This window comes from Magnolia sinica, chromosome 8, assembly GCF_029962835.1.
Source record: "Magnolia sinica isolate HGM2019 chromosome 8, MsV1, whole genome shotgun sequence".
NCBI lineage: Eukaryota > Viridiplantae > Streptophyta > Magnoliopsida > Magnoliales > Magnoliaceae > Magnolia > Magnolia sinica.
This window is the reverse complement of record NC_080580.1, coordinates 75,195,411-75,222,013: the sequence shown is the minus strand read 5'-3', so window position 1 is coordinate 75,222,013 and position 26,603 is coordinate 75,195,411. Positions and strand designations below refer to the sequence as shown.

General features: G+C 36.6%; 1 long non-coding RNA gene across 4 annotated transcripts; it reads right to left on the bottom strand.

Annotated features, from left to right (window-relative positions):
• Positions 1-1,058: 1,058 nt before the first annotated feature.
• LOC131253440 (uncharacterized) lies at positions 1,059-8,931 on the bottom strand. 4 transcript variants are annotated; one of them, XR_009175176.1, is made up of 8 exons: positions 8,545-8,931; positions 6,247-6,359; positions 6,018-6,168; positions 4,649-4,720; positions 4,282-4,412; positions 3,598-4,037; positions 1,533-1,608; positions 1,059-1,318 (listed from the first exon to the last, which is right to left on the bottom strand). It is a non-coding gene; the product is annotated as an uncharacterized LOC131253440 (long non-coding RNA). The 4 variants fall into 4 exon arrangements; XR_009175175.1 differs by having other exon boundaries at positions 6,247-6,330; XR_009175178.1 differs by lacking the exon at positions 6,247-6,359 and having other exon boundaries at positions 8,539-8,931.
• Between the last annotated feature and the right edge of the window lie 17,672 nt (positions 8,932-26,603).

Genomic DNA, 26,603 nt, shown 5'->3' with positions numbered 1-26,603 from the left:
ATTCATAGGTAAAAAATGTGGTTCGGACTTTTCCCGACGAAAGAAGCCATTAGTAAAATTGTTATATGACCTTTACCTACGAAAATATTTGTAGGTAAAAAACGTAGATGGGACTTTAACCAACAAAATATTTCGTAGGTAAAAGTCTCTTTTGTGTTTTTTTTCCAATGTACACCTGTTACAATATATTCTTCCTGATATACACCTGTTATATAATATATTTCATCATATTCACATTCACATCCATCTAAACCCAAACTACGTAAATCCATCCAAACACAAACAATCTTATCCACGTCACATTTATCCACACATAAATATATATAAGTTTAACATCATAAATAAAATACAAAAAATTATTCATAGCCTATTTCCTGGTGGTACTACAAGAAAAACAGGCTTTACCAGCAGCCAAAACCGCCCCTAGAAGTCCCTAAAACCGCCGGTATAAGAATTACCAGCAGTTGGACACGTGCCACTAAAGGGGGGCGTTGCTGTATGTTTTACCGGCGGTTGAACCTTTTTAACGGTGTTTTTGAAGGCCACCGCTAAATAGGAATTTAGCAGCGTTTATTATCCTTTACCGCGCTTCTGGTGACTGTCAGTTTAAAGTATAAAAGCGCCGCTAAAAGCTAGAGAAACGCTGCTAAAAGATATTAGGAACGCTGGGTAAAAGCTAATATGAAACGCTGCTAAAAACTGTAAAAACAGCGGTAAACGTTATGAGAAATGCCGATAAATTTTGTAATAAACGCTGCTAAAAGTTATAAAAAGCGCCAGTAAAAAAATAGAAAAAGCGCTACAAAAGGTTGCCACAACGCCAGTAAAAGTATTTTTGATCAAAACACCAGAAAATGCATATGCCGAAGCAATTTCATGCCAAAATTCGTACATATAATTCTACAAGAAAAAAAAAAAAAAAAAAAACATGGTTTTACAAGTATTAACAACTAACACTAAGATGTAGACCGCTTCCAAAAATTTCAACATAGTCCGCATGTCCTGGGCAATCCACATGTGCATAGTGCCGCTTAGCAGGCTCATATTCCACATGGGCCTACAAATCATGTCACCTAAAATAAGCTTCCAATATCTCTAAAATAAGTATTTATTGAGCATAAAAAATGCCAATAAAAGACAGCATTAAAACATGCTATGCACTTATGGTAGAAACATATCCCAACACATAATGTGCATGATGCAAGAAAGAAAATGGCATCCTAACCGTTGCAATGGTAATTCCTCGAGCTTTCTCCCCTGGTGTCTTATCAATCTCATCAAAGGCAACAGCCTTAGCTTTACCTTCTTTTGCCAATACCTATAAAAAGCCCATAGAAATTAGAATGTCGCACAAGCTCCTTGCAGGGATAACGCAATCATAAACTTAGAAAACACAAATCAACTCTAGATCTAGGGAGAGACAAATAAGATCAATGTCATCATCAACAACATCTACAGCTTATCCCAGCTAATTGGGGTCTGCTAGCTAAGATCAATATATGGAAGCATAAAATACATCAACTAGAATCAACCTTTGTAATGGCTGCTGTGAGTGTAGTTTTCCCATGATCGACATGTCCATTAGTCCCAACATTTACATGGGATTTCCTGCATCAAAAAACGCAACAAGAATACAAATGTAAAGAATTGTACATGACCAAAGTACATTAATTCACATCATGAACTCAACAGACAGATTGAGGACAAGCTAAATATTATCTCCCTTTGAAGAAACTGAATCAAAGATACCAAAAACATCAATGAGTTGTATACTGTCACTATGGAGTAGTATTTTTCCATTTAAGCATGTGAAACTTTATTAGAATTTAATGCAAAATAGCAACTCAAAAGACCAAGCTGGAAATATTGCATACAAAAATTACAAAACAGGCATACACAGCAAAGTTTTTGGAGAGTAGAAAGGCTGCAACCAATGCTGATTTGATGACTAGACTATTGGCTTCCTAATGAATGTAAGAGGTCCTTCCAAATCTCCATAAATCCTAAAAAGAGCTAAAAAGTGGAAGTTATTTCTCCTGTGAGCCACCTGATGGTGTTGCTCAAGGCTTTAAGCAAGACCAAAAGAGCTCTCACCCTCTGATCGTTGTAAAATTTCCCTTCTTGTAAATCCACAATAGAAATTTCCCTACTATGACTCGCTTATGATTTCAAAGAAGCATTTTGGTTTGATGATGATAACCATTCGATATGTGTGTGTATGCATGTCCAACATCGATGTTTCCAAGTTACATAGGCTTGTCTCTTTCATATCTGCTCCTCATTCCATCTTTTTTACAACAATAACAATACCGAAATATTTAAGGTGCAAAGACTTTGGCTAAATGCTAAAAAAACACTCAATCCTATTCATGAGAATATTGTTCAACATTTCTAGCTCTTAAAACTTACCTTAGCAATAGTCCCAAGAAAGATGGCATGTCGTACAGTCATATCATGCCAACATTACATGCACATTAGCAAATTGACATGAAAAACTTGAATGTAAAGAAAGCGAGAATGGACAAGATCAGCAAACCCATGTTATAATTGTATGGTAACTGTTTGAGCCATAACAAAGAAAACAAATATTTTATCTCAATCAAACTGTCACGGTTCAACAAATAGAAATAACATACTTTTGCGAAATAAAGTACATAGAAAGGATGACGAAACCATCTCTATCTCTCTCTCTCTCTCAAAAAAAAAAAAAAAAGGATGATGTTACCAACCTTTTCACATTCAGATGTGGTGGGTTCACCTGGATATTTTTCAGTGTGTGAAAAAATCAAAGCTAGTTCAACTGCAACAAAAGTTTAGTAATGAGACTCATTTGGAACTTAAAATATCATGCAACTATAATACCAATAATGAGGTTGCTATTATGAGTATAGGCATCCAGATTTGTTTTCAAAGTGGATTGAATTTTTGTTAAGGCCCCATTTGGGAGCATAGTTTGACTTTTGAGAAAAGAATCATTTCATTGAAATGCGTTCACACAGAAATTAGTGGAAAAGGAAATGGAATGTTTGGGAGTTCTTTCCATTTCCTCAAGAAAAGTGACATCAATAGCACTTTGTCTAAAGTCATTTATGTTTCATGTGTTTGCAAGATTTAACAAACTCTAAGCTCCAAAAATCAAAATGTGATCGTTGCAGCCCAAGAAGTGACTATTATGAACTATGGAACTGTTCTCTTCCAAGAAACAGAACATGGAACTATGAACCATGATTTTTTTAGATGAACTGCATTTTTTATTTTTGAAAAAAAGAATGAAACAAAGTATGGAACTGCTCCAAAACAGATTCATCGGAGGAAAAAAAAAAAAAAATAGAACTGTAATCTTTTGTAATTTTGAGATGATGTGCTTTCATCGGAGGCATGAAGGTAGGTACTTCCAAGGCAGAGGAAACTGGCTTTCCAGTAGTCCTCTAATCTAACCCAAGAAATAGGGAGCAAGAAAGTAATTCTTTTAGGATGTGAAAGAGAAAAATAGAGGCATTAAAAAAAGAGCTTCCTATAACTAATGAAATTCACTACGATAGTAAAAAAAACTAACTCCAATTGCCTACATTCTTTAAAGACACTTTGGACACTCACGCATAGAACATGGACAGAAAATTCTCTTTTGGTTGGGGCTCATCACTCAACGACGATAATGGTGAAGTCATTGATGCGTCCCCACCTATTGCAGGAAAAAGAAAAAGTATAGAACAGTATCAACAAATAAGCAACTTTAATAAGAAACAATAGTAAAATCTCCTTGACATAGTGGTGAAAACAATTGAAAACTTCATATATTTAACAGGACCACCACAATAATAATTTAAAGAAAAAAATGGTAAGAGTTGCATGGCATCTGTGTAATATATAGATGCAATTTCCAGCCCGGTCTCATTTTGCATTTTCCTTGGCCAGGAAAATCTGTCCCTGAGAGAAAAAACAAGCTTGTAGAATCATCAACTTGCAATTGTTCGTATCCACTGCATCTATGGCTATTGTGAATGTTCTGAAGACATCCAATCTCTGCATATAAGAACCTGCAATGATGAGGAGCAACAATTACAAGCATAATATTAGATTCAGCTGCTAAATAATGTTCTTTTTGTAATATTCTGGAACATTAAAAAATGAACTTCCATTACTAAAATTTAACAGCAGATGTCAACAATAGAGGCTATATGATTAACAACTGGCACAGTATGTACTAATGAAGTAAACTGAAATAATTAGTTCTTGAAGTGGAAGTGATTACAGAAGTAAAACAGTTGAAATGCCACGCACTATTTATTAAGGCATTCTTGTAAGCTACTGCAATTAGTCAAAGAGTCAAGAAAACTCAAGTCATGAGCTTTCCCAAATCCAAGTTCATTAGTGCCCATATCTAAGATTGAGAGATCCTTCAGTATGCCAATCTACATACAAGAACAATTTTCAAGTGAGTTGTGAAAAACAACGAAGAAACATTGCATGAGACACTTTTCAAGACTTGCAAGTAGCTAGAGATGTACATAGTGAACAAATGCTGGTACAAACATGCCTCCATATCCTATGTTCATGATCTAAGAAGCCTTATCTCTTCTTTAATAAGAAGAGATAATCTTATGCTTAGCAAAAGGAGAACTAAAAAGAAGAAGAAAAAAAAAAAAACCTCATGTGTACTGAGTTTATCAGTTGATGTTGGTAACAGTTGTTCTGTTGCTGCAGAAAATTTTGAGAAAACCTGCAATATGAGAAGTTGGCATTTACAGAGGCCCCAACAAAACTAAATATTATAATGCGCCACTAATACATGTATTTTTTGTAGTGAACCCATCTCGCTACAGATTAAGATACCATCCAGCATGGCCCTAGCTTCAGCAATAGTGTTGCCCATTAGATGGATTTATTTGATTCGGACAATTGACTATTTTTCATTCTAGTTGCCCATTAGATGCCCACCAGTCGGGTAGTTAGGACATCATTTCAATGTAAGTTTTAGTTTGCGGCCCATCCAAACGCACTCCAAGAAATTTCAGCAGCAGCTCATCCATGGTTCAAAAACTTAAAAACTCGAATCCATCTACCATCTTGCTTGAAGATTCTTGATGTCTCCTCACACCTGATTTGCAAATGGCCACCATAGAATTCCACTAATTTCACCATAATACTGACCCAACGAACCTACCATGTTGCACACTGGTTCATTCTATGTTCTCAACAGCAACTTGAATTTCAGGTTATTAGAATATGATATTTTATGGCCCTTTATGGACATCCTAAACCTAATTTTTTAAACTAGGCTTTGGCCAGCTGTTTGGTGAATTTGTCTCCCTATATAATTCAACTTATTCCATTTTTGGCCAGCAACATGCCTTTTTTATGTTTATAAATTGATGTTTTTTCATCAATTTTTCAAAAAAGATTTCTATACTGCTGGATTTTTCTTAGTGCGGGTCTTTCAGAATCAAATTCTGAGTTGCTGGATGAATTTGTCTTATATGTAAAATTTATCTCCAAATTCAAATTAGAGCTTGGTGAAATTTTCCCAACCTAGATCCTAAGTTGTTTAATTTTCTTGTGTATAAGTTGCTAAATCTGTCACCAAAAACCAGATTCTTCTTCTAGGTGATCAGATTTCTTCTCCCGAATGGTGTTGATTTTTGTGTCTTTCCCAACCTAATTCTATATGTGGATTTGTATGAATTTTTTTGAAACCTAATTTCTTTTTCCTACTAATCCATAGATAAAACCATTTTGACTTTGAATCATCCAAGATCATATTTTTTTTCCATTGAATTGCTCTCTACACATGTGCTAAATTTTAATTGAATTGTGACCATCATTCACGGTAAACTTGCTGGCTTTGCTGAACTTTCAGTGCTCACCATATGTGTTGGATCACAAAGCTCCAACTAGTAGAAGTTTTTATCAATATCTGAACCATATATATAAATAACAAATGACAGAATACAGATATTAAAGGCAAGAGAAAGGGAAAGAAAGCTCAGGCAAAGTCATCTTGCAACAAGGAAATTTACCTGTGTAAAATATGTAATCAACTGTGCCAATGAAATCTCCAGTGCAGTTTGTGAACTACGGCTCATTAGTCATGGGGTCCATTCTCCTTCTTTGTTGCTCCAAACCAATTCCAACTCCTACCATCCTTGCAAAGGATGAGTATGCACTGAACTGTAAAAAACACATTGTCACGACCTGTGCAAAATAATTGGGTGGTTTAAGGGAAGTGGCAGCAGGCTGAAGTTTTACCAATGGAAGTTGATGAGTTAATTTTTTTGCAGGACGCAAGATTCCAAGAGGGTCTACTGTCAAGTCAGGATGCAACTCATCCACCTTCCCCATAGAGAAATGTTCATTCAACACTTGTGATGTAAAATTATACATTGGCAATTGCAGAGAATGCAAAGAAATCGACACTATGAATTGGAAAAATGAAAAACTGAAGATCATCTATTCTGAGATTCCACATAGAAAGCACACACCTTCCGAGCAATCAATTTAATCCTCATAATGCTAATAGTTTTACATGTACTTCCATGAATGACTTCGGAACCTTTTGCATTCTTTGTCAAATGATGGAAAGCTATTTCACCCGACGAACATTAAAATAATCCGAAAGAGATTGCTTGCTCACGGTCAAATCCAACAGTAAATAAAATATGCCACCAAATTTCATAGAATGGAATCATATACCTACTTTTCACACAACAACATCCCTATATTAAGTGTAACAGAGCACATTCCCCACTTCAATGGATTCAACTTTTGCAACATAGGCAAGTAAAAATCAAGCCACGAGTCAAACTATTGCAATCAGGGATTTACACCCCTATATGAAGTGTAAGGATTTTTTTTCTTTTTCTTTTTTACTTTTTATGGCATCGTTATGAGGGATTTACAAACTATTGCAGTAAATAAATGGAGATATGTTGTCTGTGACTCTGCATGCACATTAACATTAGAATAACATATGAACAACATTTGCAAGACAATTCATGAAGGTCTTGCAGGATACACTATGGTATTATTACCAACTCAATGATATCAACACGCACAAAAAATAACATAAACTATCTCAACCAAAAACAAAGTCACAATGCAATAACTTGCCAATCCGTATACAAAGCATTGTTACATGATTAATCCCGAGAACAGTAAGGAAGAAAATGTGAGGGACCAGCTGAACAAGGGCATTGTACTTGATGACATTGATGTTCATTGCCTAGCAGGTCTAATTAAGGCCTGGTTCAGACAGCTTCCTGCACGAGTACTTGATGGCCTTTCCCCCAAACAAGTTCTGCAATGCAAAACAGAGGAAGAGAGTGTGGAACTTGTGAAACTGCTCCTCCCAACTCAAGTTGCACTCCTCAACTGGGCCGTTGATCTTATGGCAGATGTCATCAAAGGGGAAGAAGCTTACAAGATGAATGCAAGAAACATTGCCATGGTCTTTGCTCCCAACATGACTCAGATGGTCGATCCACTGATAGCTTTGATGCACACCATTCAAGTAATGAATCTGCTCAAGACCTTAATCTTGAAGACCCTATGGGAACGGAAAGAGACTGGGACAGGAGGGTCTTCACCCTTCTCTTCTACTTCATCAGATATGCGAGCTGATGAAGACTTTAATAGCAGATGAGGAGAATTAGGTAAAATCAAATCTGTTGAAGTAACTCATCCTATTCTGGACACTAACTTAGATGAGGAGTAATAGGTAAAATTAGATCTGTTGGACCTATCTGGCCTCTGTATGATGGGCATTTGTTCGTTGTATGGAGCTCCTTTACACTTTGTAGAACACATGCACGCCACACCATCTAGACTGTCTCAATTTTTGTAAGGATAGACATATTTTAGACATTGATATGATGGGCCATCCACAGTTTCTATCATTATTTTAATGGTTTGGATCACAACTATGTCCAGTAGCACAGAGGATTAACATCTGACAGAGCATTCTTGTTTTCTGGATTTCTGATTTTCTATCATCACAGTAGTGCTTGTGTCACAGTAGTAATAGATAGCATATTCAATGAAGGGAAAAGACCCAATCCACCTACATACATTTGGCACATGTATTGATAATCCAAGCCATTCATTCATCTTAAAGTCCACCAATGGACCATTAACCAAACATCATCCTGATCAGAAAATCCTAACCACTAACAAGAGTTTAGTAATTTTGTACACTACTTTTTCACATGGTTAGAATTGTGTGGTCAGTGTAATTTTCAGCCTATGATCCATTCACATTTGTCCACGATAAACCAACGGTTCGAATCATCAAACACATGCCATATATGCAGTAAAATGAAAGGAATGGACTGGATCTTCTTAAAAAATCAAGCAAAAAAACAGACCCAAAAACAAAAATGCCAAGAACCCATTTCTCAAGACAGAAAATTCAAAGGACCCATCAAATAAATAAATTAATAAATAAAAGAAGAACAAGAAGAACAAAAAGAAGAAATCCTATCCATACATTCCAAAGCATAGATACAGATCAAATGGCGGGGAAAAAAAAAAAGAGCAATGTACCGGTACTCTGTTGACAGCTCCAATGGTTTAGACAGCAGCAGCTATGGCTTCTAGAAATCTTCCATACACCCTTCCGTGGATTAGGTGCTCCAGAATCGGATGAGTTGGACCTGAGAGAGAGAGAGAGAGAGAGAGAGAGAGAGAGAGAGAGGGGCGTGTTATGGCGAGGAGGGCACGGCCGAGAGATTAGCGTACTTCCTCTTGCAGGCCTTCTCGGACTTTGACGTGTTGTTCCAGCGAGAAGGAGGGCGACGGCCGCGAGATCAGCATCTTCAACCAGCAACCGAAATGGAAGCCAGATCAAGAGACGCCGAAGTGGAAAATGGAGATCGAGAGACGTTGGAGAGGGAAAGAGAGAGGGGGAGAGAGAGAGAGAGAAAGACTTTCGGTCAGTTATTGTACGGAAGAGAGAAGAGAGGAGAAGGGTTTTGGGAGAGAATAGGCGGGAGAGGAGGGGAGAACGGTTTGGGGAGAGAAGAGGCGGGAGAGAAGAGGGGTGATTTGGGGATAGGGCGCGTGATTTGGGATTTGGGGATAGGGCCTGATTTGCGATTGGGATTTGGGCGCGCGTTTTGGGGTTTTTTTTTTTAATTTCAAATCAGCGGCGGTGGCCCGTTTTGTACACGGGCGTCCACGTAAAAACGCCCCTGGTTTCATCTACAGTGGCGATTTGTTGTGGCCGCCTGTGATAAAAACGCCCCTAATAACTATATTTTTTGTAGTGACTGTTGAAATAGTCACTGGCATATGATAATGTTTTTGAGAAATCCATCCCATCTATCTATTTTTGCAACTCATTTTAAAGAGGCGGGAGAGAAGAGGGGTGATTTGGGGATAGGGCGCGTGATTTGGGATTTGGGGATAGGGCCTGATTTGCGATTGGGATTTGGGAAAGTGGGGTAAAAAAGACTTTTGATTTTTTTTAATTTAGAATCAGGGGTGGTGGCTTCACTGTACACTGGCGGCCACATGAAAGCGCCACTGAATTCTATCTAGAGTGGCGGTTTGTTATGGCCGCCTGTGATAAAAACGCCACTAATACGTATATTTTTTTGTAGCGTGGGGCTAACAAAATTCAGTGTGGTGAACACATCGCCGACTGTGCACACACAACTAGGTCCTTACTCATGCCTTCATGGTAGATTCAAAATAATTTCAATACAAGGTCACGAGTTCAAGTACCCATTATGGCCGTAAGCGATTCTGGTGTATGAGTGTGTGTTAAAAGAAAAGAAAAGAAAGAAAATGCTGATTTATCTTTTGGGTTGAGCCTAATGGTACTTGGTGATTTCTCATCATGTAGAAATTACTGTTAGTTGTTTTTAGAAAGGTAAGATTAGGCCACTTATAATTATTTTAACATGATAAAATGTTGTACGTATATTTGAGCAGACACCACAAAATAAATAATTCGATGGAAAAAAATAAATGAAAAGAGAGAGAACATATGAGAGGTAATCCTTATCTCCTTTGATGGATTCAAGCTGCATGTGCCCTACCCAACTTTCTATAAGGAGAAGTTATATGGGTCTTGGAATAATATTGGTGACAAATCCACCTTGTCTATTAATATTATCATAGTGTTAGGACATGACTCTAAAAATGAGATAAATCCAAATCTCAAATAATTTATGCTATAAGAGATATATAGTGAAGATGGAAATAGATGCATTGTGATGCTTGAGTTCGAGTATGCTTGCCAACAAAGTAAGATTTTATGGTTTGTTGCCATGTGATTGGGCTACATTATTATATCAATCAGGTTCGGGTTCGGGATCGGGTTTAGGTTTGGGTTTTCAAGTTTAGGTTAGGGAGTTGAGATTAGGATTAGGTGTAGGTTTAGGTTTAGGGATTTGAGAATACATTTAGGTTTTAGATTTAGGTTTAGGTTTTAGGTTATAGGTTTAGGTTATAGGTTTTATGTTTAGGTTAAAGTTAGGTTATAGGTTATAGGTTCAGGTTATAGGTTATAGGTTATAGGTTATAGGTTAAGGTTTAGGTTATAGGTTTTGGTTTAGGTTAAGGTTATAGGTTTAGGTTTAGGTTAAGGTTTAGGTTTAGGTTATAGGTTTAGGTTATAGGTTATAGGTTATAGCTTTAGGGAATTGAGAATAGGTTAAGGTTTAGGTTTAGGAAATCGGGTTCGGGTTTAGGTTTAGGTTTTTAAGTTTAGGTTTAGGTTTAGGTTAGGGTGTTGAGATTAGGATTAGGTGTAGATTTAGGTTTAGGGATTTGAGAATACATTTAGGTTTTAGGTTTAAATTTAGGTTTTAGGTTAAGGTTTATGTTTTAGGTTTCGATTAAGATTAAGGTTAGGTTATAGGTTATAAGTTTAGGTTATAGGTTATAGGTTAAGGTTTAGGTCATAGGTTTTGGTTTAGGTTAAGGTTATAGGTTTAGGTTTAGGTTAAGGGTTAGGTTTAGGTTTAGGTTTAGGTTATAGGTTTAGGTTAAGGTTTAGGTTTAGGTTACAAGTTATAGCTTTAGAGAATTGAGAATAGGTTAAGGTTTAGGTTTAGAAAATCATGTTCGAGTTCAGGATCGAGTTTAGGTTTGGGTTTAGGTTTTAGGTTTTAGGTTATAGGTTTAGGTTTATGTTATAGGTTTAAGTTTAGGCTAAGGGTTTAGGGATTCAGATTCAGGTTCGGGATCGGGTTTAGGTTTGGGTTTTCAGGTTTAGGTTAGGGAGTTAATATTAGGATTAGGTGTAGGTTTAGGTTTACGGATTTGAGAATACATTTAGGTTTTAGGTTTAGGTTTTAGGTTTAGGTTTAGGTTGTAGGTCATAGGTTTAGGTTTAAGTTAGGTTATAGGTTAAGGTTTAGGGAATTGAGTTTAGGTTATAGCTTGTAGGTTTAGGTTATAAGTTATATGTTATAGGTTAAGGTTTAGGTTATAGGTTTAGATTTAGGTTATAGGTTTTGGGATTTGAGAATAGGTTTAGGTTATAAGTATAGGTTTAGGTTAATGTTGTAGGTTGTAGGTTGTAGGTTTAGGTTATAAGTTTATTTTAATGTTGTAGGTTGTAGGTTGTAGGTTTAGGTTATAAGTTTATTTTAATGTTGTAGGTTTAGGTTTAGGTTTAGGTTTAGGTTAAGGGATTTTGAGAATACATTTAGGTTTTAGGGTTAGGTTTAGGTTTTATGTTTAGGTTAAGGTTACAGCTTTAGGTTTTAGGTTTAGGTTTAGGTTATAAGTGTAGGTTATAGGTTTAGGAAATCGGGTTCAGGGTCGGGTTTAGGTTTGGGTTTTCAAGTTTAGGTTTAAGTTAAGGAGTTAAGATTAGGATTAGGTGTAGGTTTAGGTTTAGGGATTTGAGAATACATTTAGGTTTTAGGTTTAGGTTTAGGTTTAGGTTATAGCTATAGGGAATTGAGAATAAGTTAAGGTTTATGTTTAGGAAATCGGGTTCGTGTTCAGGATCGGGTTTAGGTTTGGGTTTTCAAGTTTACGTTTAGGTTAAAGAGTTGAGATTAGGATTAGGTGTAGGTTTAGGTTTAGGGGTTTGAGAATACATTTAGGTTTTAGGTTTAGGTTTAGGTTTAGGATTTAGGTTTAGGTTAAGGTAATAGGTTTAGGTTATAGGTAATAGGTTATAGCTATAGGGAGTTGAGATTAGGATTTGGTGTAGGTTTAGGTTTAGGGATTTGAGAATACATTTAGTTTTTAGGTTTAGGTTTAGGTTTTAGGTTTAGGTTTAGGTTATAGCTATAGGGAGTTGAGATTAGGATTAGGTGTAGGTTTAGGCTTAGGGATTTAAGAATACATTTAGGTTTTAGGTTTAGGTTTAGGTTTTGGGTTTAGGTTCAGGTTATAGCTATAGGGAGTTGAGATTAGGATTAGGTGTAGGTTTAAGTTTAGGGATTTGAGAATACATTTAGGTTTTAAGTTTAGGTTTAGGTTTATGTTATAGGTTTAGGTTTAGGTTATAAGCGTAGGTTATAGGTTTAGATTTAGGTTAGTTTATAGGTTAAGGTTTAGGGAATTGAGTTTAGGTTATAGGTTACGGTTTAGGTTTAGGTTAAGGTTTAGGTTTAGGTTTAGGTTATAGGTTTTGGAATTAGAGAATAGGTTTAGGTTAATGTTGTAAGTTGTGAGTTTATATTAATGTTGTTGGTTATAGGTTTACAGGTTTAGGTTTTACATTTAGGTTAAGGTTATAGGTTTTAGGTTTAGGTTATAAGTGTAGGTTAGAGGTTTAGGTTTAGGTTTAGGTTTATGTTATAGGTTTGAGTTTAAGCTAAGTCTGTGTGAACTTACCAATAGATTGGATCTCAAATAACCACCATGGTAGGTCCCAGGAAGGAATCAACGGTCGAGGGCACTGTCCCCACCATGATGTTTAGTTTTAGGTATAGGTTTAGGTTTAGGGTTATACTAGGGTCTGCTCCAATAATTTCAAGCTAATACATAAACACGACATGTCCAAATGGCCAGGCCACTCCAATATTTTCCATAGGAAATGGACAGCTTCATCATGGTCATAACAACGGTTCCCACCTTCCACGGACCCCCGCTTAACATTCGAATAGCTCTGACGCATATCCGGGTCTACTTCGTCAATTTCAGGCAAATACATAGACACAGCCTGTCTAAATGGTCAGGCCACTCCAATGTTGTCCATAGGAAATGGACAGCTTCATCATGGTCATAACAGCGATTTCCACCTTCCAGGGACCCCCACTCAACTTCCGGATAGCTTCGACGCACATCCGGGTCCGCTCCATCAATTTCAAGCTAATACATTTAAAAACAAGCTAGGCATCTAATTTTTTTTTTAATGGATGAGAACCAATCTCCCAGACTATTCATCAGGCACTCCCTACAATGGAATATTCCATCTATAAATCTATTGACCAACAAATGAGATCCAATCTTCCAGACTATTCATCAGACCATCCACACAAGAAACAATCCCCATTCTACAGGAATTTAACATATATAAAATAAAAAATTACAACTTAGAATACAAAATTCAAAGAAGAAGAAGAAATCACTTGGAATGTATCATAATGCATGATTAATAGTTCCATATGGTTGAAACTTGTTTTAATATTTCTGTGTGCTAATGTCATCTCTTATTTAACTTATTCATAAGCTCACACAGACCTAGGGTTTGCCTTCACATTGTTCATCTATATTACCACTTTAGATCGATAATCATTAATTCCTTGCCATTTTATCAGAGCTAAAGAAATATCCAAGACATCCATCAAATGGATCTGGAGAAATATCCAAGAAATACATCAGATGGATCTAACCATGTAGATGATCTGTCCCAAAAATTAGGTTGTTTTATTCTTCAAGCAAACAAAATGTCAAGAACAAGTTGATGGCCTGACAACATGATCATGCACCAAATATCTTTAAAACACTTACATATATGTGCAAGCCACACACAGATAGATTCACATTGCATGTGTGTGCATGGCAACATGATCATGCACAAAATATCTTAAAAATACTTACCTCAGATTTATGGCCGACAAAATTACCAAGTCTATTTGAAACTTGCCGTGAAGGTTGATTCAGTTTGCACTGGATAAACTAGGCTTAGAAACTCAGCTAACTTGTTAATTAGATATGGAGTATTACAACTACTCAGAACCAAAGAAAATGACATAAATCAGATGAAATAACTCAAACCATCCCTCCTATAATGATGTTCTAAGAAACTAAGTTCCTTTCATGCATTTCATCGAACAACTGGTGGGCATCAATCATTATCCCACATTTTACATGCATCAACAACATCTTCCAACATAGAACACAGTAAAAAACGATTTCCAAAAGGGATTCTGACTAGCAACATCAAAAAGAAAGAAAAAATCATCTCCCCACCTCAAAACTGAACAAGATTCAAGTAACATTTGTAGCTAGAAGCTATTGAAAGCACAAGATCTATGTGCTTTCAAATGAAAGCAAGAACAAAAACAATCGAGATAATGTTTACGGTTCTGAGGGGAAGGACTTACCTCAATCAAACTGAGTTCTTGTGGAGACTCCCCTGTAACGCGTGAGCTAGAACAAAGAAAACCTTAGGTTACGGGTTTGCCAAAATTTTCCAATTTGGGGTCCATATTCAAATCTGTAAGCCATAAAATCCCCAAATCCCTAAATGGGGGTCCACATCAAATTGGGAATCCACAAATTACTAAATTCCTAAATCAACATTAAGATTGAGAGAGATTGAAAGAGAGAGATACCTCACGTTCGTGATTGAGTCTTCAACCGAGCTCAGAGAGAGAGAGAAGGGCGAGCGTGAGCGGGGAGGGCGTCGTTTCGGTTCCCTCCCTTTTTTGGATCAAAGAGAGAGAGAGAGAGAGAGAGAGAGAGAGAGAGAGAGAGAGATGATGGAGAGGATTAGGGCACGCGAGAGAGAGAGAGGGGATGGAGAGGATTAGAGAGAGAGAGAGAGGATGGAGAGGATTAGGGCATGAGAGAGAGAGGGGGGATGAAGAGGATTAGAGAGAGAGAGACAGGGTCGAGAGAGCGCTGACGCTTCTCGAGCTCCGAGTTGTATGAATGGTTTAAATGATATCAAAGTTAAATGGGCCCCACTGTGATGCATGTCGACCATCAACACCATGCATTTGATGGGCCCCCTTTAAATTATGGGATATCCCAAAAATCAGCTGTATACTAAACTTAGGTGCGCCATACCATCTAAAATCATGTGAAGAAATGCCTAAAGCATATAAAAGCACTTGGTGGGGCCCACCTGTAATTTTGATGCATATGAAACTTGGTCTGACTCCTCATCCAAGTGGGACACACATAATGGATGGGCTGGATTTGTGAACCACATCTCGGTGGGTCCAACAAATGATTATGAATATTTTAATGGAGGGTAACCCCTCTCAACTTTTGTGTGTGGTGTGGCCCAAAAAAGTCACGGATTGACTTGATTTTTAAGCCCTAGGCCCCTCATCGAATGGTGCATCTGACTGATGGGGTAGATGTTTGACACCTATCACGGTGGGGCCCACACAGCTCGACCATATGAAACCTTTTCCCATACATACATATATATAATAAATTATAAAATTATTATATATCCATCGTTAAAATCTTAAAATCCTCCTGAGGCCCACTGTACTGTTTATTTGACATCCAATAAGTTAGTTATGTCATGCAGGGCCAGATGAAGGGGAAAAACAAAAATCATATATTGGGTCTGCCTAAATGTGATTCACATATCCAACCTACTCATTATGTGTGTCCCACTTAGATGAGGGGTCAGATCAATTTTCAGCCACATCAAAAACTCATGTGGGCCCGACCAAGTGCTTTTATAATTTTTTAGGATGTCTTCACATAGTTTTAGATGGTATGGCCCACTTGAGTTTCGTATACAGATGATTTTTGAGATATCTCATAACTTAAAGGGGACACATCAAATCCACAGTGTTGATGTTCGACATATATGATGATGAGGCTCACAAAACTTACTAACATTAACTCTTAGGTTCTCACGAGGTTAGTAAGTTGGGTCATAATTTTGACGAGAATATTTTGCCCATTTTACATGTCTGGTCCATTCACTCTATTTTACTGATCAATACCCTCAATTTGACTAGTTACTTGCCTCAATTAGGTTACATATGAGAAAAGATATTAGGCATACTAAGATTGATCAACAATTTCAGTGAAATTTGATTTAAACATCTGAAGTTATTTACTCTTCAATTTGAATTGATTAGATTATCAAAAAATGGTTAAATGTTGTTCATAATATCAAAAATACATGAATGAATAGAAAACACAAACATCAGCTTGATCCAAAACTACTATGGCCTCCAAGAAATTTTAAATGGTAGAGGTTCAATCACACTATTTCCTGTGGTGTGGTCCACTTGAGCTTTGGATATGCTTCCTTTTTGTTCTTTAGACCTTAAATTATCTGTTAGTGAATGTAGTGGATAAAATAAATAAATAACAGTGGACCCCACAGAGTTTACTCTGGTAAGGGTAACGAGTAACTCACCTAAATATAGTGGAGAAGGTAACCATTTTTGGACAATCTGATCAGTCCAAATTGAAGAGTAAATAACTTCAGATGTTTAAATCAAAATTTACTCAAATTGTTGACCAATCTTGTTTACCCAATATCTTTCTCATATGTAGCATGATTGGGGCGAGTAACTAGTCAAATTGAGGGTAATGATCAGTAAAATAGAGTGAATGGACTAGACATGTAAAATTGGTCAAATATTTTGGTCAAAATTGTGACCCAACTTATTGGCACCCTGAGAACCTAAAAATTAATGTTAGTAAGTTTTGTGGGGCCCATCATGATGTGTGTCGAACCTATGATTTGTAATATCGCAACACAACAGATTGGGCCTTTGTCAGCGTCATTTTATATAGGTGTTGAGAGTTCCAACTCCATAGAAGCAGAAACTTGTACTTGAGACAATTAGCAATGAAAAATAAATGAATAAGTGAGGATGATAGTATACCCCTTTTTGAAATCATGTTGAATTTCTTGACTGTTTAGATTAGGAGTGAATCCCAACGGTTTCCGATTTGCATATCAGGTTTTCAGGTTGTTTGAACTACGTACTTCTAAAATCCATTTCCTTTCAGATGAAATGTGTAGCCTTTGGTATCCCTGGTTTGATTAGACATGCCTGCCTCCAAACAGATGTGAAGCATCTCTTAGTTTAAATGCAGGCAATGTCTTTTTTCTTTTTTTTTTGTGTGTGATATTTGATAATAGCATTGATTTTTCATAGTCATGAAGTGATTGTTTTAATCCATTTTTTAGGACCATTTGATTTAAAAATTTCTCCCTCATTGATCTTTACTTCTTGGTTGGAATATTTGAATTTCTTTTATAATGGATTTTTAATTATAACATGTTCTAGCATCTAATTTAAGCTATTTAATTGAATATGCACATTTTTTTCAATAAGGTGCAACAGACTTAGATGTGCGTCGGAGCTATCCATGTAGCATATTCAATGGTTAATGTTTCCGTTCTCACTGTTTCCTGTAGTATGGCCCACTTGGACAATAGATTTATCTCATTTTTTAGATCTCATTCTATCATGATTTGGAGAAAATGATGGATAGAGTAAATTTTACACTGCCATCGTAGTTGGCCCACAATAATTAATATCTTTTTGTGTTTTCTCTTCATTCATATCTTTTTGATATTATGAACATGTTGGATGTCAAATAAACATTACTATGGGCCCAAGGAAGGTATCAACGGTGGAAATCATTGTTCCACACTGTTTCGTGTGGCATGGTCCACTTGAGTTTTGGATTTACTGAAAATTCGGGATCAACCCACACTGTTCATCCATTTTTCGAGATCATTTTAGAGAATTATCCAAAAAATGATTCATATCCAAAGATTAATTAAATGGACCACACCACAAATAAGGGGAACAAATTGGCTACTCCCCTTGACACCATCTAATGGCTGGTGGTTGGTGCTCTGTGGGCCCCACCATGATGTATGTGTTTAATCCATGTTGTCCATGTATTTTTAAAGATCATCTTGCGGCATGAGACCTAATCAACAGCTTGGATGTCAAATAAACAGTACAGTGGGCCTTAAGAGGATTTTAATGGTGGATACCAATCACTGTTGTTTTCCTGTGGTGTGGTTCACCTAGAATTTATATCCCTCTCATTTTTGGGATCACTCAATATAATGAAATGTAAAAATGGATGAATAGGATGGATGATATACATACATCATGGTGAGGCCCACAGAGCACTGACCATCAGCCACGGGGCTAGTGGCAGGGGGTGTAGCCAATTCGTTTCATGGATTTCCTGCAAAAGCCTTTAGCAAGAAGTTCTTGCGCCAGGATATTGGGTGGGCCCCACAGATTTTGTGAGAAATCCATCCCATCCATCTATCTTTTTAGGTCATTTTAGGACGTGCAACTAAAAATGAGATGTATCCAACACTCGAGTGGGCCACATGAGAAGAAACAGATGGAATTCAATTAGCACTGTTGAAGCATTCTCATGGCCATAAAAGCTTTGTCTCATGCTATCTTTCCAGTATTTTCACTTAAACCCATAGGGAATGACCTTATAAACGATTTAGATAACATATAAACATCAAGGTGGAGCCTAGGAAGGTTCAACGGTAGGAATTTCTTTCCCCAATTTTCCCTCTCGTGTGACCCACTTGAGTTTTGTATACATCTCATTTTTGGTCGTCCATCGTAAAGTGAGCTCACAAAATGGATAGACGAAATGGATTTCTCACATATATTGTAGTGGGCCCCACCCAGCATCCTTGCATTGGAAGTTCCTGCGAAAGCGCATCCCTCCGTGTGGAGGTATAGAGCCGTGACTGCAAGCAAAAAAAATCCTACCCCAAATTCATGCCAAAATCTCTCTCTCTCTCTCTCTCTCTCTCTCTCTCTCTCTCTCTTAAATTTCCTCCATTTTCCCTCTCTTCCATCAATCTCCAACATCTTGATCCTCCTCGGCCTCACACACCCCCAATTCAACTCATCTAAAACCCTAATTCAAGCAAGGCCCCTGTCCTAGAGGACGCAAAATCCAACCCTAGGAGAATCTCCGGCAATTCCATCTGAATCTCGAACCATTCCACCAAATTCGACTTTGGTACGTCTCACTCTCTGTTGAATCTTCTCTTCCTTTCTCCAAATGCAAACATATATGGTGTTTAGGGCTGTTGATCTGGTGGGCCACAACTTGGATGGGCCATAGTTTGAAGATTGCAGCAAACAGACAACTGTCGCCATATAAGTTTTGCCATAGTTTGAAGTATTTCTCTCTCTCTCTCTCAATATTAATGCTGATTTAGGAAATTGAGAGTTAGTAGTTTGTAGATTCTTGATTTGAATGTGGACCCCAAATTGGGTTTTTCTGATTTTACGAATTGGGGATTTTGGGATTTTAGGATTTTAGGGATTTGAGGACTTTTGAAATTGGGGATTTTCTGATTTTACAAATTGGGGATTTGGGGATTTTAGGAATCGAGGATGTGAGGATTTTAGGAATTTTGGATTTTAGGATTAAAGAAAATAAGTTTTTAATATTGGGTTTGAAGGTTAAGCATTGCCTCCTTGATGTGGGCTTCTGACATAAATGGTTGGCCCCATTGTGGATATGACATACTTCATTTGCACCATTGTTGATTGGAGATGCATTGGCTTAAGATTCGCAGCTAGAATTCTACCCACCTACATAATGTTGGCAACGAGTTGTGTTGACTCATTGAAAATTTCAGGTTCAACACCATACCACAAATTTCATGCAACTTTTTAGAACATCTTGCACCTGCACATCAGATGTTCGATTAAATTCCTTAAAGAATGTTCAATAGTATTTCTTAATTTATGTGGTTTGCTAATTCCACACGTATGCACATCCACTTGGGCACATGTATTGGGATGTGAGATCTGAGCTTGGCATCAAGTGATATTTTTGCATAAAAATCTGATTTGAGCTTGCCATCAATTGCAGAGCATGATGTTTAATATGCATGCATTCAAAGCTTATAAATGAGGCATGCATTAACTCAAAATAAACTAATTAAAAAAGTGCAGTTTTTGGTTCACGGTGCATCTAAAATGCGACCTTAGAATTTCCACTGATTGAGAATGATTGAATGATTATTCTTTTTTGTTTCTTTTAAAATTTTGCATTATTGTTAGTCTCAAGCCATTTATATGAAACTAATGCAATGTTTTCCATGTTCGAGAGGACTATCATGCTAGCATTCATGATGCAACATCAATGGAATCAACTTATAAGCCTATCATATTTACCATTTCTCTATCGTTTCAATTGTCTTATATTTCATTTAGATGTTTGTAGAAATATGGAAAAAACCATGTGTTTGCGTACAAGGCAAGGGTGATTTATAGATTGTGAACATGCTCATGTTTCTTCTCATGGTTGGTTTGTATGAGATAGCTTGTGTTTCCCACTATCTAATATGCTTCTAAAGTTTTGTATTAACATGTGTCTCAACCATTCATGTATCTCCACCCTACCATTGTCACATGCCCTACCCACGCACGCCCTCTCTCTGTCTCTGAAAGCTCGGTGAGGTATCTCTCTCTCTCTCTCTCTCTCTCTCTCTCTCTCTCTCTCTCTCTCCCTCCCTCTCTCTCAATCTCAATACCGATTTATGGTACAAATGGACAGTCCAGTAACTTCGTCATGCTTTTGTTAGTTGCCCATTAACTACCAGGCATAGTTAATGGGCAAAATGCATATATTTCATTTACAAATTGTCCTATCCTATGAGGAATCCCCCTGCTTAGTCTACAAATGTGTGGTTTGTTGACTAGTAGGATTTCTTGCACTGGCTAATGGTTTGAAGTTCGAAACCATTGAGATGAGGGCCTCATCATGCAAACGTGTGGTGGACAGCTTGGCTCCTAAAACCTGTAGAACTTGGCAGGTGTTCTCTTCAAACTGGATCTATATTTGAGGAAGAGGTTGTTATTTTGATTTGAATGACTGTAACTATCTATTTACATGCTATTGATTGGATTGTTTAGATTCTCTAATCAATGTGGTCTCTGCAATGGGCAGCCTACCAACTGTGATTGGAATGAATGAACAGTCTATATAGTTGATTTCTGTCCAACACAACTAGATGTACCATAGGTCTCAGGTACAACTAGTTTTACACAATCTCTCATCAACTTATCTTTGTTGTTTTATTTCTGACCAGTGAACAATCATTTGTAAGTAAGTATGTTGCATGTGTGTACATATTCTCAGAAATGGATAGGATATGCCATCCATTTTGTTTCTAGCCTCGACGAAAGGCAACAGATTGGCAATGGGTGCCTTTTTAATGTTTACTTGCTTTCAAATAGAACACTTTGATAGACCAAACAACTGATTCTTTTATTGATGAGATTACAATCACCATTGCTTTCAATCTAATGTTTATGTATTCTCATATGGATGTAGAGCTGAAGGCGAGTGGTGACCTCACCAAGGATGTAGAGCTAAAGGGCATGTTCTTAGCTATTGATTAGAGTGAGAGGCTACAGAGGCTATTGATGTCTATTGGTTGAAATTTAAGTTTGTTCAGGTAAGCATGATTTTCGAGCATGGATTTTCTCAAACTTGAGTCTATTTCTATGATAGGAGTACTCATCCATACATAAATGTGGCAAAGCTAATTAGTTGAAATGGGTTTTATACGTGGCTATGGGCATTGCTTAATTTAGTTGATGTGGGCATGGCTATAAGTAGTGCTAAACATGGGTATTTCATTAGCATGGTTAAAAAGTGAGCTTTAGACAGGGACTACGTTGGATATGTGTATTTAGCATGGTCACTTTTATATGTTATGTGTTTTTTTAAAAATTTTTAAAGGTATTAGCTCGAAATTGATAAAGCAGACTCGGATGTGCGTCGGAGCCATCCGGATGTTGAGTGGGGGTCCCTAAAAGGTGTGAACCACTGTTATGACCATGATGAAGCTGTTCATTTCTTATGGACAACATCGAAGTGGCTTGACCATTTGGACAGGTCGTGTTTATGTATTTGCTCGAAATTGGAGCAGACCTGAGTGTGCGTCAGAGCTATCCGGATGTTGAGTGGGGGTCCCTAGAAGGTCGGAACCGATGTTATGACCATGATGAAGATGTCCATTTCCTATGAACAGCATTAGAGTGGCTTGGCCATTTGGACAGTCCGTGTTTATGTATTAGCTCGAAATTGTTGGAGTAGATCCTAGTATAACCTTAAACCTAAACCTACACTTAAAACTAAACATCATGGTGGGGACAGTGCCCTTGACCGTTGATTCCTTCCTAGGAGCCATCATGGTGGTTATTTGAGATCCAACCTATTGGTAAGTTCACACAACCTTAGACCTGAAGAAGGAATAACACAAATATCAGGTTCATCGAAAACCCAAACCTAATCCTAATCTCAACTCCTTCACCTAAACCTAAACTTGAAAACCCAAACGAAACCCGATCCCAACCCCGAACCCAATTTCCTAAACCTAAACCTTAACCTATTCTCAATTCCCTAAAGCTATAACATATAACCTAAACGTATACCTAAACCTAAACCTATAACCTTAACATAAACCTAAACCTAAAACCTAAATGTATTCTCAAATACCTAAACTTAAACCTACACCTAATCCTAACCTCAACTCCTTAACCTAAACCTAAACTTGAAAATCCAAACCTAAACCCGAACCCAATTTCCTAAACCTAAACCTTAACCTATTCTCAATTCCTTAAACCTTAACCTATAACCTAACCTAAACCTAAACCTATAACCTATACTTGTAACCTAAAACCTAATCCTAAGCTTAAAACCTAAATATACTCTCAAATCCCTAAACCTAAACCTACACCTAATCCTAATCTCAACTCCCTAACCTAAACCTAAACCTAAACTTGAAAACCCAAACCTAAACCCAATTCCAAACCCAAACCCGATTTCCTAACCCTAAACCTTAATCTTTTCTGAATTCCCTAAACCTATAACCTATAACCTAAACCTAAACCTTAACCTAAACCTAAACATATAACCTTAACCCAAACCAAAACCTATAACCTAAACCTTAACCTATAACTTAAACCTTAACCTGTAACCTATAACCTATAATTTAAACTTATAACCTATAACATAACCTTAACCTAAACCTAAAACCTAAACCTATAACTTAAAACCTAAACCTAAACCTAAAACTTAAATGTATTCTCAAATCCCTAAACCTAAACCTACACTTAATACTAATCTCAACTCCCTAACCTAAACCTAAACTTGAAAACCCAAACCTAAACCCGAACCCGATTTCCTAAACTTAAACCTTAATCCATTCTCAATTCCCTAAAGCTATAACCTATAACCTATAACCTATAACCTAAACCTAAACCTAACCTAAACCTATAACCTTAACCTAAACCTAAAACCTAAATGTATTCTCAAATCCTTAAACCTAAACCTACACCTAATCCTAATCTCAATTCCTTAACTTAAACCTAAACTTGAAAACCCAAACCTAAACCTGATCCAGAACCCGAACCCAATTTCCTAAACCTAAACCTTAACCTATTCTTAATTCCCTAACACTATAACCTATAACCTAAACTTAAACCTATAACCTAAACCTATATTTATAACCTAAACCTATTCTCAAATCCCAAAACCTATAACCTAAACCTTAACCTAAACCTAAACCTATAACCTAAACCTATAACCTATAACCTATAACCTAAACCTAAAACCTAAACCTAAACCTACACTTATAACCTATAAACTAAACCTATAACCTAAACCTAAACCTAAAACCCAAACGCAAACACGGTCTCAAACCCGAACCCAATTTCCTAAACTTAAAACTTAACGTATTCTCAAATCCCTAAACCTAAACCTACACCTAATCATAATCTCAACTCCCTAACCTAAACCTAAACCTAAACTTGAAAACCCAAACCAACCCGATCCCGAACCCAGACCCGATTTCCTAAATCTAAACTTATAACCTTAACCTAAACCTATTCTCAAATCCCAAAACCTATAAACTAAACCTAAACCTAAACCTTAACCTAAACCAAAACCTTAACCTACAACCTTAACTTATAACCTAAACCTATAACTTAAACTCAATTCCTTAAACCTTAACCTATAACCTAACATAAACTTAAACCTATAACCTACACTTATAACCTAAACCTAAACTTATAACCTTAACCTAAAAATAAAACCTAAACCTAGACCTATACTTATAACCTAAACCTACTCTTATAACCTAAACCTATTCTCAAATCCCAAAACCTATAACCTAAACCTAAACCTTAACCTAAACTCACCTAAACCTATAACATATAACCTAAACCTAAAACCTAAACCTAAACCTACACTTATAACCTATAACCTAAACCTATAACCTAAACCTAAACCTAAAACCCGATCTCGAACTCGAACCCGATTTCCTAAACCTAAACCTTAACTTATTCTCAAATCCCTAAACCTAAAGCTACACCTAATCATAATCTTAACTCCCTAACCTAAACCTAAACTTGAAAACCCAAACCTAAACCCGATCCTAAACCCGAACCCGATTGATGAAATAATGTAGCCCAATCACATGGTAACAAACAAGAAAATCTTGCTTTGTTGGCAAGCATACTCGAACTCAAGCATCACAATGCATCTATTTCCATCTCCACTATCTCTTATAGCATAGATTATTTGAGATTTGGATTTATCTCATTTTTAGAGTCATGTCCTAACACAATATGATAATATTAGTAGATAAGGTAGATTTATCACCAACATTATTCCAAGACCCATATAACTTCTCCTTATAGGAAGTTGAGTAAGGCACATGCAGCTTGAATCCATTAAATGAGATAAGGATCACCTCTCATATGTTTTCTCTTTTCATTTGTTTTTTTATAGGACTTCTTATTTTGCGGTGTCTGGTCACGTACTAGATTTTATCATGTTAATATAATTATAAGTGGCCTAATCTAACCTTTTTAAAAAGAACTAATAATAATTTCTATCTGATGAGAAATCACCAAGTACCATTAGGCTTAACCCAAAAAGATAAATCAATATTTTCTTTCTTTCTTTTTATTTTAACACACACTCACACACTAGAATCGCTTACGACCACAATGGGTACTTGAACTCGTGACCTTGTATTGAAACTATTTTGAATCTACCATGAAGGCATGAGTAAGGACCTAGGTGTGTGTGCACAGTCGGCGATGTGTTCACCACATTAAATTTTGTGAGCCCTACCAGGAAATAGACTATGAATAATTTTTTGTATTTTATTTATGATGTTAAACTTATATATATTTATGCGTGGATGAATGTGATGTGGATAATTGAAACTATTTTGAATCTACCATGAAGGCATGAGTAAGGACCTAGGTGTGTGTGTGTGTACAGTTGGCAATGTGCTCACCACACTGAATTTTGTGAGCTCTACCAGGAAATAGGTTATGAATAAATTTTTGTATTTTATTTATGATGTTAAACTTATATGTATTTATGTGTGGATGAATGTGAGATGGATAAGATTATTTGTGTTTGGATGGATGAAGTTTATGTTTGGATGAATGTAGTTTATGTTTGGATGGATTTACGTAGTTTGGGTTTAGTTGGATGTGAATGTGAATATGATGAAATACATTATATAAAAAATGTATACTAGGAAGAATATGATGAAATATATTGTGACAGGTGCAAATCAGGAATTTTGAAGTAGAATAAATGGGGAAAAAAAATTAGAGACTTTTACCTACGAAAGGTTTCGTAGGTAAAAGTCTCATTATACGTTTTTACCTACGAAACATTTCGTAGGGAATAGTTTTGTAAATATTTTTTTCACTTATTTATTTATTTTTTTACCGACGAAAAGTTTCGCCGGTAAAAGTTTTTTAGTTATTTTTACCGACAAATAAAACTCATTGACAAAAGTCTTGTAAATATTTTTACCTGCGAAAATAATCGTCGGCACAAGTTTTTTGGTTATTTTTTGCCGACGAAAAATTTCGTCGGTAAAAGTCTTACGTTTACCACCGAAAAAAAATAATCCGTCAGTAAAATCCTTTACCTGCAGTGTTTTACCGACGAAAATTTTCGTCGGTAAAACCTTTTATCTACATAAAAAAAAAGGATTTAGCGACGAAAATTTTTGTCAGTAAAAGTGAGCTAAAAGTGAGCTTTCTTGTAGTGTGTATAGGATCATAGGATGGTATATCAATTCCAAATCAATTAATTGAATCATTCTTGTTACTGCCTCTGCCTTAAGGCTAACATTTATTGTTTGACAGATCCATATATTTGAGAAATCATACTTCCTCATTGTGAGTTTACTTTCCAATAATTGTTTTATAGCATCCTTTTGCTCCATGATGCAAGCCTTGTGGCAACTCCTATGTGTCATTCCTAGAAAGTCCTCCACCTTACAGAAGTCTGCTACCAACTTCTCTAATCATAAGAGACTTTCAATACATTTCATTCAACATAAAGTTGGCATTGTAACCTCTGAGCTCCTCACTCAGGTGAGTGAAGTCGTTGTGAATTGTTGAACTTTCTCTTTTGACAATGAT